Here is a 13,821-nt window from a genome sequence, read left to right as displayed (position 1 = left end):
TTTTCTCTTTTATCCACTACCCCTATCTTCTTGTCTTGCTGAACTCTCCTCCCCGGAGTTAACCTCTGGTCTGTGTCTCAATTGTTGTTTGCTTTTCTGTCTAACCCCTCCTGGTTTGTTTGTCTGTTTAAATATCTATGTGCCTTGTCTTTATACACCTCTGCTGTCTACCTCCTCACTCCTCTGCCCCTCTGTGCCTCCCCCCCCCCCCTTGTCTGTTTCTCTGTGCCTCCTCATCCCCTCCCCTTGTCTTCCTTTCTATCTTCCCCCATCTTACCCCTCCTCCATCTGCCTGTTTCTCTCTATCACCCTTGCCCCACTGTCTGTTTGTCTGTCTACACCTCGCCATCTACCCGCCTGTCCCTCTTTTTTTTCCCCCTCCCCCACCTGTCGGTGTTCCTACCCCTCACTTTTTGTCTGGCCATCTCTCTGTTGCCCTATCGACTGACTTGCACCCCTACATCTGTCTTACTCCCTGTCCTCTACATGCCACATCTGTGCCTCTGTCGTCCAGTCTCATCTGTCTCTCCTAACCCTGACTTCCTTCTGTCTCGTAGAGGTCTACAGTGTAGAAAAAGACCGTTCAGCCCATCAAATCAGCAGTGATCAAAAAAACTATCTTGGTATTCTAATTCTACTTTGCAGCTCTAAGCCTATAGCCTTGTATGCCTTGGCATTGCAAGTGTACATTTAAATACTTCTTAAATGTTATGAGGATTTCTGCTTCCACCCACCTCAAAGGCAGTGCCTGTTCCTCTTTTGTCCTTTTCCCCTTCTCTGTCTGTGAATCTCTCTGATAGATCACCCCTGTACTCTTAACTCTGGAATTCTGCCAGATAGGGTGTTGAAATGTTATCACTCATCTGCTTCTCTTTCTGTCTTAGACTTGCTAGATCTCCTTCTGGCCCTGTTTCACTGTGTGTTCTGTATAAGTTCATTTCCTCACTTGAAATTTTAGCAGTGTTTTCTACACAGTTGTGGAGGTGCATATATCTGGTGGATACAGTTAACCTGGGGGTTTGAATTGTGCTGGTTGCAGCTGGATGTAGGGGTTGCGCTGAGCTGAGCTGCTATCAGTTGCGCTGTACTAATGCAGTGTTTAGGAATAGGAAAACACGATAGTCTGTGAAGGTAGTCAAGAGGACTTGTGTGTTACAAAACCAGAATATGTTGGGGAAAACTCAGCAGGTCTGGCAGCATCAGTGGAGAGAAAGCAGAGTTAATGTTTCGGGTCCAGTTCTGAAGATGGGTCACTGACCTGAAACGTTAACTCTGCTTTCTCTCCACAGATGCTGCCAGACCTGAGTTTTGCAGCAGTTTCTGTTTTTGTTTCTGATTTCTAGCTTCCGCGATTCTTTGGTTTTATTGAACTTGTGTGTGTTTCTTGAACTCAAGCCGATTGTAGAGATATGCTGATTTGATGTGGTACTTTGTACGAAGCATGTGGCATAATCATGTACAAAGCATTAGTATTCAATTACTAATGAGGGATAGCAAAAGATTGTTTTAACGGTCTGCCCATATGGGAATCAGTTTAAATTCAAACAGTTGCATGCCCATCCTATACTGACATTGTACTATTTTCATGAATGGTGAACAGCAGTTAATGACCAGAATATTACACAATTTTTTTTTTCTCCTCATTCCTGACTCTATTCCTAACATGCATTCCATTTTTACACTTAAAAATTGAGCCAATAACTATTCTGTTCAGATGTTGGGGGAGTTTACTCAGACAATATTTAAATTTTTCGTCTTGTGCTTATCAGGACATACTCGACAATGGTAAATTTCAAAACTGTATTGTCACTCCTTTTTAACTTTGGCATTCTTGTATCTGTCCTGATGAGGACAAGACATAAAGATTCAACAGCATGTGGAATGTTATTTTTCAGCATTTCTGGAGCTTGGTATTGCCGAGCAACTATTTTCTGGGAATGGTAAATGTTTAAAGATGTATCATATCCTAGTAAAGATTGAAGTGATCTTCAGTTGTGATTTAATAAAAACCGAAAGAACTGCGGATGCTGCCAGACCTGCTGAGCTTTTCCAGAAACTTTTGTTTTTGTTCAGTTGTGACGGGCTGCCCTGGGTGGTTGCAGACAGATTGGATGTAGGAAGGTGATGGTGGTGTTAACCTGGAATTCGAGAACCTGTGTTGTGCCTAATGACCGCCTTTTGTAGTTCAATGTTTTCAACACTGAAATATTGAGCTATACAGGATATTTCTGTTTTAATTTCACTATAGCAATTGTCTCTTGGAACAATGTGTTAAATCATGCCAAATGTTGCCAGTCAATAAAATGTGAAATGGTTTATCCTCAAGTCACCTTTAACCTGCCTCAGTCAGTGTTAGCTCCTCTCATACTGTACTTGAACTTGCTTGTGCTTCTTTCTTCTCCCAAAAGTAGTCTACTGTTTTGTTCCAGTGGTGTTCTCTAACAAAGGGTTTAAACAGCTTATGTGGTTGAAAGCTGGAGTTTTGCTCAGATGTGAAATTATATTTTTGTGAAAAGTTATTTAAAAAAAAAATTTTGTGGGAAATGTGTATTGATATTCAGACCATCATTTACTGCCATCCCTAGTTGCCCCTTGAGAAGGTTGTGGTGAGCTGTCTTCTTGAACTGCGCAGTCCATTTGGTATAGGTAGAGCCACAATGCCATGAGGGAGGGAGTTCCAGGCCTATGATCCAGTGATGCTGAAGAAATGGCAATAAATTTCCACGTCAGGAAGATGAATGACCTGGAGGGCGACTTGCAGGTGATGTTCCCAATAATTTACTGCTCTTGTTGCTCTAAGTGGTAGTGGTTGTGGGTTTGGAAGGTGCTGTATAAGGAACCTTGGTGAGTTCCTGCAGTGCATCTTGTTGATGGTATACATTGTTGGCTGCTGATTGGTGGGGAAGTGATTGTTTGTGATGTGTCAACCAAGTGTGCTGCTTATGTTGCTGGAGCTGCTCTCATCCAGGCAAGTGGGGAGTGCTCCATCACACTCCTGACTTGTGCCTTGTGGATAAGTTTTGAGGAGTCACGGAGTGAGTTACTCACTGCAGGATTCCTAGCCTCTGACTCCTTGTAGTCATGGCATTTATGTGGCATGTTCAGTTCAGGTTGTGTGTGCTGGTAACCTTCTGGATCTGGTTGTTGCTGGTAAGGTCAGCATTTTGCTGCAGTAAGCTCTTGAAATCAAATTGGAACTGAAGAAGGCCATTCTTCTCATTGAGTCTTCTGTGCCATTTGATAAGATCATGGCTGAACTGGATCATGGCCTGAAATCCGCTTTCCTGCTTGTGCCTCTTAACTGTCCCTTGTCCATCAAATATCTGTCCAACCCAGCCTTGAATACATTCCATGCCCTAGCTTCTGCACTAGGGAAAATAATTCCAAAGGTAGATGAATCTCTGGCTGAAGAAATTCCTCCTCGACTGTATCAAATAAAAGATCTGTTAATCTCTCAAACAAAAACTGAAATTGCTGGAAAAGCCCAGCAGCTCTGAGTGACCCTTCGTCACTGGACCTGAAACATTAACTCTGATTTCTTTTCCCAGACCTGCTGAACGTTTCCAGCAATTTCTGTTTTTGTTTTTGATTCCCAGCTTGCGTAGTTCTTTCAGTTTTCCTTGATTCTCTTAGTCTGTCTTTAGTTCTAGTTTCCCCCAAGAGAAAACATTCTGTCAGTATCCTCCCTGTTCTTTTTTAAATATGTTGCTTTTCTAAAAGTTCTCAGTTTCCCACATTGCACATCTGCATTTTTTGCTCCATCACCTAACCTATTTACATCCCTTTGTGGACTCTTGTATCTTCCTCCCAACTTGCTTTCCTACATATCTATGTATGATTAGCAGATTTGACTATGATACAGTTCATCTCTTAATCCAAGTCAGTAATATGGATCGTAAAGAGTTGAAACCTCACCATTGGTCCCTGTGGTATTCTCCACTAGTTACAATTTGGCAACCTGAAAATGATCCATTTGTTCCGACTCTGTTTTCCGTTAGCTAGCCAACCTTCTTATCCACACTAACATTATTATCCTCAGCACTGTGAGCTCTTGTGCAGTAACCTTTTACATAGCATCTAATCAAATGCCTTTTGAAAATCAAAACGCACTACATCTACTGGTTCTCTTTTATTCACCCTGCTTGCTCCATCCTCAGACAAAGTCTACTAAATTTGTCATCCCTACATGAAGGCGATAATAGCCCCCTGTGGTGAAGGTGTCCTCAAAGTTGAACAGGGTTCCAGGAAATTGACTAAGTGACAATGAAGGAAGGAACAGTGATATAAGTGTATTTCAAGAAGTGGAGGTCACAGCATTACTGAAGAAGCATGTTTTCTGAGCTGCGGTATGGTCCAGGATCATGTTAAGCTATGAAATGTTGCAGCTGCATCCATGTACATAATGGAGTACTCGCTGTTCATACTTGGCTGGCTGTTAGCCAGGTCTTGCTGCTTAGGGGCATGGACTGTTTCATAAGAGAAATAGGAAATGGAGTGGACTTCAGTTGTCCACAAACAGCCCCACATCTTACCTTTACAATGGAGAGAATAATGACCTGAAGTTAGTTAAGCTGAAGGCATCCCTGCTGTGATGACCTGGGGCTGAAATGATTAGAATCTGACAGCTACATCTATCTTCTTTTATGCTAAGTATGATTCCACCCAAATGGAGAGATTTTCCCTGGTTTCCATTGGCTCCAATTGTTCAAGGGCTCTTTGCTGAAGGCACCAATTAGCCCATTGTGCTAACTTTTGCCTGTTGTTGTAAGTTCAGTCTGGCAGTTTTACTTTTCAGATATTTGCCAGCTTGGTTAGTGTTGGAACAGCTCAGACCGCTCTGTGTGATGGATAATGAAGTCCTCCATTCAGTGTGTTCTTCTCAGAGATAGTAAGAACTGCCGATGCTGGAGTCTGAGATAACACCGTGTGGAGCTGGAGGAACACATCAAGTCAGGCAGCATCAGAGGAACAAGAAAGCTGACATTTCGGGTCAGGACCCTTTTTCAGAAATGGGGGAGGGGAAGGGGCCTCTGAAATAAATAGAGGGGTGGTTTGGGCTGGGAAAGGTAGGTGGGATGGTGATAGCAGGTAGTAGTGGTGGGGATTGGTCAGTGAGGTGGGAGAGAAGACGGACAGGTCAAAGAGGCGGGGATGAGAGGGAGAGTTGGTCTTGAGATGAGCTTGGGGATGGGGAGATTTTGAAGCTAGTAAAGTCCACATCGAGACCATTGGGTTGACAGCTTCTTCTGTCTGTGCCACCCCTTGTTGCATCCTGGATCGGTTTAGCTCATTTGGCTGGACACTTGGTTTGCAAAGTATTGTGATGCCGGCAGTGTGGGTCCAATTCCCATCACTGGCTGAGGTTACCGTGAAGGACTCTCCTTCTCAACCTCCTCCCCTCTCCTCGCCTGAGGTATGAGGTTAAAACACCACCAGTCATTTCTCTCTAATGAGAGAGCAGCCCCAATGGTGTGGTAAGACTATGGCAATGCAACAACAACATTGCATCCTCCAAATGGCATTCGGCCTGAGTCACTAACGTATCACTTGAGAAAGAATATTTGTGGAGAATTGGCAGAAATCAACATTGTATTGAAGGTTTACAACAATGTCAATTCCAGAGACCTCCCAGCTGGACTTCAACTTGATATTAAATGTACAGAGCAGCTGGCTGTTGCACAATTTTTAATGTTAACTAAAGTAGATACGTAAGTATGGGTTGGAAGTCTAGATGTAATTGAAAGAATTTTGGTTCTTATTTTGGGGCTGGAAGGGCAAAGTGTTTTTGTTCCAAATACAAAAGTGCTGGAAAAACTCGGCAGGTCTGGTTGCATCTGTGGAGAGAAGAACAAAGTTTACATTTTGAGTCCGAGTCTGACTCTCCAAATGCTGCCAGACCTGCTGAATTTCTTCAATACTCTTTCTGATTTTCAGCATCCACAGTACTTTGCTTTTAGTAAATTGTGTTAGTCTTGATCTGGGGTGGTTAGAATGGAAGAAAGGGTTATGCTTTGACGCTGGAAATTGTGAACAATTTCAAATGGCTGTCAAACTGTCTTTCAATGGGATTAGGTCTGAACAGTAAACCTGTTTCATGTTGAGCAGAATACCATGCTCTGTTTCTTCGCTCACTCATTCCCTGGTGGGTATAATACATAGACCTTCACTGGTGCTTTTCACTTTCTCTCCCTTCTTTTGGACTGAAGGTGCTGGAGATTGACTTAAAGTATATTGTGTTCATATTTTTTCTACAAGCTATCTGGATGAGAAGGCAGTGGAAGTTTGTTATTCTTTTTTGAGTTGGCCTTGAGAAGATAGTAATTGACTTTGAACTACTGCAGGCCTTTGTGATGTAGGGGCATACACTGTGCTGTCACGGAGGGCATGCCAGGATTTTGACCCAGTGAATGATTGGTAATATTGATCTCAGTCAGAAGAGTTGGTGACTTGAATGTTCCCATGTGTCTACTGTCCTTGCTTCCGCACTGATAGCAGTTGTTCGTTTGTATCTGTTGCCAGCCATTATCTTACAGACAGACCAACCATGATGCATCAGTGCTGGAGGGAGCTAATGGTTGGGCTGTCTCACACCAGAGTTGCATGGTGCTAGCTTGCTGTTTGCCCCTGTAAAATAGCATTAAAGTAGGAATGAGTGAGGCCCTGTTGTCTATGAAAATTAATCTCATGCTCAGTCCTTTGACATTTTAACTGTTCTATTATGGGGGCGGGGTGTTGAAGGGATAGTAGTAATGTCACTGGACTTCAGAGGCCTAGCCTAATGGTCTAGGGCCATGGGCCCACTGGAATTTAAAGTGAAATAATAGTGGAATTAAAAGCTAGTCTCAGTATTGAACCCAATGTAGATTCTGGCAGCTGAATTGTGATGTTTGCGAGCAACACTTCTGGAGTCCACCCCATTCTACAATCGCGACCCCATGTTCAAACCTCTTCAGTTTTATCTTTATTAGTGCTGCTGTCCTTCATCAAAACTGTATATACCATATGTGACAGATGATTGTAAAGTACACCCACATCCTTCTCCTTTCTTGACTCTGTCAGCAGACTCTTCAGACAATTGATCACATCCCCATCTTGCCCCATGGCAGGCTGGTTGGGACTACCATCACCTGGCTTCCCTCTGTTTATCTGATTGTCCCCAAAGGATCTTTTGCAATGAGTTCTCTTTCTGCTGCCAAGCAGTTATCTTATGAAGCTTCTCGAGGACTGATCCTTGATCCCCTTCAATTTCCTATCTGCTGGTGCCCTTTGGTGACCTCGCAGGTAAACAACCTTAAATTCCACGTGTGCATTGATAACACGCATGCCACTTCAGCATCAGCTTTCTCAATCCTCCATCGGAGCAGAGAGATTTGAAGCAAGAGGAAGCAACTTGGCCCCTTGCCTGCTCTACCATTCAATAAGATTGTGGCAAATCTGATTACTCCATGTTCATGCCTACCCCATTAACCTTTCACTCTTCGCTTGTCACAAGTCAACTACCTCGGCCTTCAAAATGTTTAAGGACTCTCTTTCTCAGATGATTGTGGAAGCAGACTACCAAAGACTGACAACTGTCACAATAACATGTTGGATGAACTCTGGCAATGTTTTGGATAGAAAAATGATGATTTGGGACAAAGTTAATGGTCGCTTAAAAAGTGAAGTTTAAGTAAAGTTACAATTTGTCAAAGGCAAGTCATGTTTAACTAAATTGATTTGGTTTTTTTGAAGCTATTAGAGCTGCTGAGGGTAATGCAGTTTGTGCAATATGCATGGTTGTTTAAAGTGCCACATCACGTTTGTCAACCTGGTTAAAGCGACTGTAGCAGTGTGGATAGAGGTTCACTCAGTGACAGCAAACAGTGGTAAGTGGGATTTTTTTCAGCCTGGAGGATGGTATATGGCGGTCTTCCCCCGAGGATCAGGGCTAGCATCGCTGCTTCTATAGAGTCAGACAGCATGGAAACAGACACTTCAATCTAACCTGTCCGTGCCTACCAGACATCCCAATCTGACCTAGTCCCATTTGCTAGCATTTGACCCAAATCCTCCTTAAACCCTTCCTATTTATGTACCCATCCAGATGCTTTTTAAATGTTATAATTTTATCCGCCTCCACCACTTGCTTTGGCAGCGCATTCCATGCTGGCACCACCCTTTGCAAAAAGAGTTACCCCTCTGGTCCATTTTTAAAATCTTTCCCTTCTTACCTTAAATCCATGCCCTTTAGTTTAAGGCTGCCTCACACTAGGAAAAAGGCGTTGGCCATTCACCCAATCCATGTCCCTCATGATTTTATAAACCTCGATAAGGTAACCCCTCAGTCTCCGCTGCAGGGGGAGAAAGCCCCAGCCTATTCATCCTCTCCCTGTAACTCAAATCCTTCCAGCAAAATCTTTGTAAATATTTTTTGCACGTTCTCAAGTTTAACAACGTCCTTCCCATAGAAGTGAGACCAGAATTGTACTCCATTTTTCTAAGAGTGGCCTCCCCAGTATACAACTGCAACATGACCTCCCATATCCTATACTCAATGTTCTGATCAATGTACGTAAGAGTGTCAAACGCCATCTTCACTACCCTGTCTACCTGTAGCTCCATCATCAAGGAACTATGCACCTGCACCCCCAGATCTTTTTGTTCGGCAATGCTCCCCAGGGCCCTACCATTTACTGTATAAATCTTGTGCTAGCTTACCTTTCCAAAGTGCAGCACCTCACATTTATCTAAATTAAACTCCAGCTGCCATTCCTCAGCCTGTTGGCCCCTGTGATCAAAGTCCCGTTGTACTCTGAGATAATCTTCTTCACTCTCCACTACACTACCTGTTCTGGTGTCATCTGCAAATTTACTATTCAAACCTGTATTTACATCCAAATAATTTATAGAAATGAAGAAGAGCACCGATCCTTGTGGCATTTTATAATATTTATAAATGACTTGAAAATTGGTGTACAAGGCACAGTTCTCATTGCTGTCTTAAAACTTGGAAGCATTGAGTGTAGGATGTGATAAACTTGAAAGGGCACAAGTTGGATGAAAGGATGGACACCTACAGGGTAGGTTGACTTTGATATAGAGGAGATTTAGAGTGATGTGTTTTAGTGGGAAAAACAAGAAGACTGAAAGCAGCTACAGGAACGGCGAGATAAAGATGTTGCCGTGGTTGGAGGGTTTGAGCTGTAGGGAGACACTGAATAGGCTGGAGTTATTTTTCCTGGAGCATCAGAGACTGAGGGGTGACGCTATAGAAGCTTATAAAATCATGAGGGGCAGGATAGGGTGAATAGCCAAGGTAATTTTGTTTTTGCAGGTTAGGGGAGTCCAAAACTAGAGGCCTTAGGTTTCAGGTGAGAGGGGAAAGAATCAAAACAGACCTAAGGGGCAACTTTTTCACACAGAGGATGGTCTGTGTGTGGAGTGAGCTGCCAGAGGAAGTGGTGGAGGCTGGTACGATTACAAGATTTAAAAGGCATCTGGAGGAGTATAAGAATAGGGGGATATGGGCCAAATGCTATCAAAATGGACTAGATTAATTTAGGATATCTGGTCCGTATCAGAGTGGGACCGAAGGGTTTCTGTGCTGTATAACTCTGTCTGGAGAGATATTTTGTTCGAGGTTATAGGACAGCTTGAGAAAATGGTCAACATGGATTACTGGATCATGGAGTTTACTAATCAACAAGATACAAACTACAGAAGCTACAAAATTAGGAACATTTAGAAAACCCTGGTTCAGCAACAAGTGCAGAATTGTGTCCAATTCTGGGCACCATATTCCAGGACTTCTATGAAGCCATAGAGGGTGCAGTGAAAATTCACAAAAAGAATTCTTTGGATGAGGGGCTTCAGTTAAGCGGATGAATGGAGAAGATGGGGCTGTATTCTCTCAGAAAGAGAGAGAGGGAATTTGATAAGTTTCTTCGAGATCATGAGGGACTGACACATGTTATGGAGGGAGAAACTCATTCCTTTGGCAGAAGGGTCGAAAGAAAAGATGATTTAAGGTGATTGGTAAAGGAACCATAGGTGCAGGATTTTTTTTTACATAATGAGTGGTTGTGATTCAGAATGCCACATACTGTGCTGTTGACAGATTCAATCAGGCTTTCCAAAGAACTTGGTTAAGTGTCTGGAAATAAGAATAAATTGTAGAACTGCAGGGCAAACGGCACCAACTAGTAAGACTTGTGTAGCTGAGTAGCCTCCTTAAATGCTGCAACCATTTCCTGAACTTAGGCTTGTGCTTTTAAAGGTACGGGATAACCTCATTTTTTGAGTACAGGTAAATGTCTACAGTCAATGTCAACTTTAGTGGGGTAGACTTGCGCACAGGAATAAAAAATCCAAGCCATTTATAAAGTTGTACAGGTTTATCTGGAAACTTTAGAACACTTAGAATGTGAGTACGTCATTTAGTAGCTTCAGATTTGGTTTATATCAATACTTTACGTTGAAAATTAGTACAAAATGCAGTTCAGTCAATGATTCAATTTGGCACCTGTCTTTATTTCACAGTCAAATCATTTGTAATTAGGACTGAATTCTCTTGAAAATTTTTAATTGCATGGCAATCCTGCTTGAAACAGTAACTATGACAGAAAAGAGAGTAAAGGGAGGAATTAAGAGATTTTTCAGTCCGAGAGATCAGGCTAATTTAAGAGTACACACACTAGATAAAGTGCCTTGAATCTGACCAAACTGTCATGGTAATCACAAGTAGAAATCAACCGTACAGTATTCGCTCAGCCACAGTTGGTCTTAGTCGCTGGTGGTGCTCTAAGTTCAACCCAGTTTTAATCCAAGATGCATTTTGGAATTGCTTTCATGAGCAAAGAGGCTGCAGAGGTTGTTTAACTGACTTTGAAGCTCCTATAAATAGGCTGCAAGTTATCTCTGGGCTGCTGAGCTGGGGGTTGTAGGTTGGGAGCTTGACAATAAGGCACTGGCCTGTGATTGGCTCAATGATCATAAAGAAGAACATTGAGCCAAATTGCAGTTGATTAGAAGAGCATTCTTTTGTAAAAAGTGTGTCACTGGCTTGAACTTACTCTGAAGATCCACTCATAAGAGTAAATTGTAATTTCTCTTGTTTGTTGGTGTTTAGCTTAGCAACATAGTGAGTTTGAAAAGAGACCGATGTTTGCTGGTTTTTGGAGTATAAGCAAGGATTTGGCGATGTTGGGAAAGTGCATCCAACATTCGAAGAAGCTGCCAAGTGTCTGCAATAATTTGCAGTGTGACTACCTGCAGAACACAGCAATCTCAACTAGGATTTGGAGGAATGCACTGAACTACACACTGCTATCGTGATAGATTGCGGAACAACAGAACTACATCGAGTACTTGCTTGAGCTTTGAGCAGTTGCTGGAGCAAGTGCCAAAGTGATGGTATTGTATGTGGATTTTCTTGAATGTATTCATCACTTCAGGATGGTTTGGTTCTTTCGCTGTCCGATCTCAAATTGTTGGTCGTATGTGAAGTGCAGCAGTGACTAAATTTGATTCACTGGCTCTTGTCAGTTTCCAGTTCTGTTCCTGTAGATCTTTGTATTTTTAGCATAGCTGATTGCAGAAACTGTTTTAAATTCTTCTACATGCTGAGCTCTCATCCTTTCTGATCTGAAATAATATAACAGTTGCCTTTTTACGTTGCTGCTCATATGCAGGAAGTTTTCCTTTAAAGAGAGGAAAAGTAAATATTGAACAGGGTAGGCGATGAAATTAATCGAAATAATGGTGCAGGGATAGAAGAAAGTAGCTTTCATAAGAAGGAATGTGTGGGAGCTGAGTTTGCCTTCAAGTTAGATTTGATAGCTCCTGGAAAAGTTGATAGGATCTAAGCAGGAGGTAGGTATGTGTTGACAACAGGAGATTGGCCAGTATTAAGGCAAGATGTTTATGGCAATTGGTTAGGATTTGTTGTGAGAGGGGCTAGTCTTCTGCATATACTGTTGACTTTGAGAATGGGAACAGGCCCTTGAAGAATTCTGCTTGCCGTATAACTTTGGCTTCAGTCAGAGTCTTGTGACAACTTGTGGTAGTATATTTGTTATTGTGTTGTTGCTATAACGAGCCGTGACAATATATTGAGAAGGTTTATGTTCTGAAATAGTGACACACTCCTTGAAAGTCTGCAGCAATCACATTATGATCCTACATCACGAAATACCTTTTCATCTTTTGGAGAAGGCAAATTCAATACAATTCAAATTTTCCGACTTTTGGAACCATTAAGTTTGATCCAGTTAAACCGTTCCCTTGGCTTAGGGCTCTTGCATAGGTGGAGAGAGGAGGAATTTAAAAAGTAACGAGTTGAGTATTAAGGGAAATGAGAGTAATTTGTTCACTTGGTTTTGTGGATATGTCATTAGAGGTAGTCTTTTATAATGGAATAGGGAGGGTTTGAGGGGTCTGATGGGTAAATGGAATGATCTCTGGAGAAGGTATGGGGCTTGATCGCCATTTGCATATATTTCCCAATCAAATTGTTTGTAATGTAATTGAAACTAAATTCTCTAGTCCTATTCAGTTGTGTGGTGAGCCTACTTGAGAATGGATCATAATTTCTCTAAATTGTTGGAGGTGGTTTTTAATTTATGTTGCTGGGCAATGTAGTAGGCTTAAAAGTCATGCTATGTCTGTTCTTCCAAATTGACTAGGGATTTGGTGATGTTGGAAGAGTGCATATTTTATCATGCTTTGAGAAGCTGTGCACTGTTATTTAATCCTAGATAATATTCTTAAGTAATTTGTGAGTGGTAGTTATGGTATTGACCATTCATGGGCACTGCAGTGGATGTCACTTGTACTGAGATGCACTGCCACTCAAACCAGCACATTGTGTTTTGTCTATCCCATAATGGCACAGTCAGCAGGGACAGGTCTTTCTACACTGAAGATGCTGTATAAATTGATGATGTTCAGCTGGAAACAGATCTTAAAGTTCAGATAGGTAAAGATCAGCATTTGTATCACACCTTTTTCATCCTTCAGGATATCCCACAATACCTCCCAGTCAATGAATTACCTTTCAAATTGTAGTTATACATGCACAGAATGAAATCTCTGTTGATCCCAGCTGATGTTATTACCAGACTAGTCAGATTTTAGTCAGGAACCTGGCTGCATAGATAAAATATTATTTGTTTTTATTTTAATGAAGTGGTCTGTCGCTGAAACATAAGCCCACAATGCTGCAGATTTTGCTTTAACAGCAAAGTGAAAGTTTATTACAAAAGACCTGTTATATTGTTATCAAAATATCATTTTTATAATACTCTCACCAGAGCCCCTGTACCGAACACTTTAGTAGGTTCAAGTCGCTTGTGATTTCAACTTTTAGATTGGAGCTGCAATAGCATCTTCTTGGAACTACCATGCACCTGAGCTTCACTGCACTCGGCTTTAAGTAACCTCTTCAGGATTTTATCCCACACTCCTGGTCTGGGACTAGCTGTTCTTCATTCCACAATAATCTAATTCAATATATCTGTCATTCCCTTCCCAGGATCATGCCCTGTATCGCCCTGTTCATGGGCCTCAAACGACAACCTTAGAGCCTCCCTTAAACAATTATAATATCTGCACAGATCTGTGGGATTCTCGAACCCCAAGATCAATGTTCAAAGGCTCTGTGGTGCAGAGGGAGTGTCCCTACCTCTGAGTCAGGCAACCTGGATTCAAAATCCCACCTGCTCCAGAGGTATGTAATAACATCCCTGAACAGGTTGATTTGAAAGTATTAAAAAGGAAAAATGTTTCCTCTCAGCTGTACTGTTGTGCAGCCACTCAGTGGGTCTGCACGCTGACCAATGTGCG

The 13,821-nt window shown here is 42.1% G+C and overlaps 1 protein-coding gene across 2 annotated transcripts in view; it reads left to right on the top strand.

Moving 5' to 3' along the window:
• Nucleotides 1-13,821, top strand: part of LOC109933334 (metastasis-associated protein MTA1-like) — a 98,301-nt gene that overhangs the window by 1,162 nt on the left and 83,318 nt on the right. The window lies entirely within an intron of this gene.

The sequence above is a fragment of the Rhincodon typus genome, chromosome 39 (genome assembly GCF_021869965.1).
Source record: "Rhincodon typus isolate 14 chromosome 39, sRhiTyp1.1, whole genome shotgun sequence".
In the NCBI taxonomy this organism is placed as follows: domain Eukaryota; kingdom Metazoa; phylum Chordata; class Chondrichthyes; order Orectolobiformes; family Rhincodontidae; genus Rhincodon; species Rhincodon typus.
This window is presented reverse-complemented; position numbering and strand designations above follow the sequence as displayed.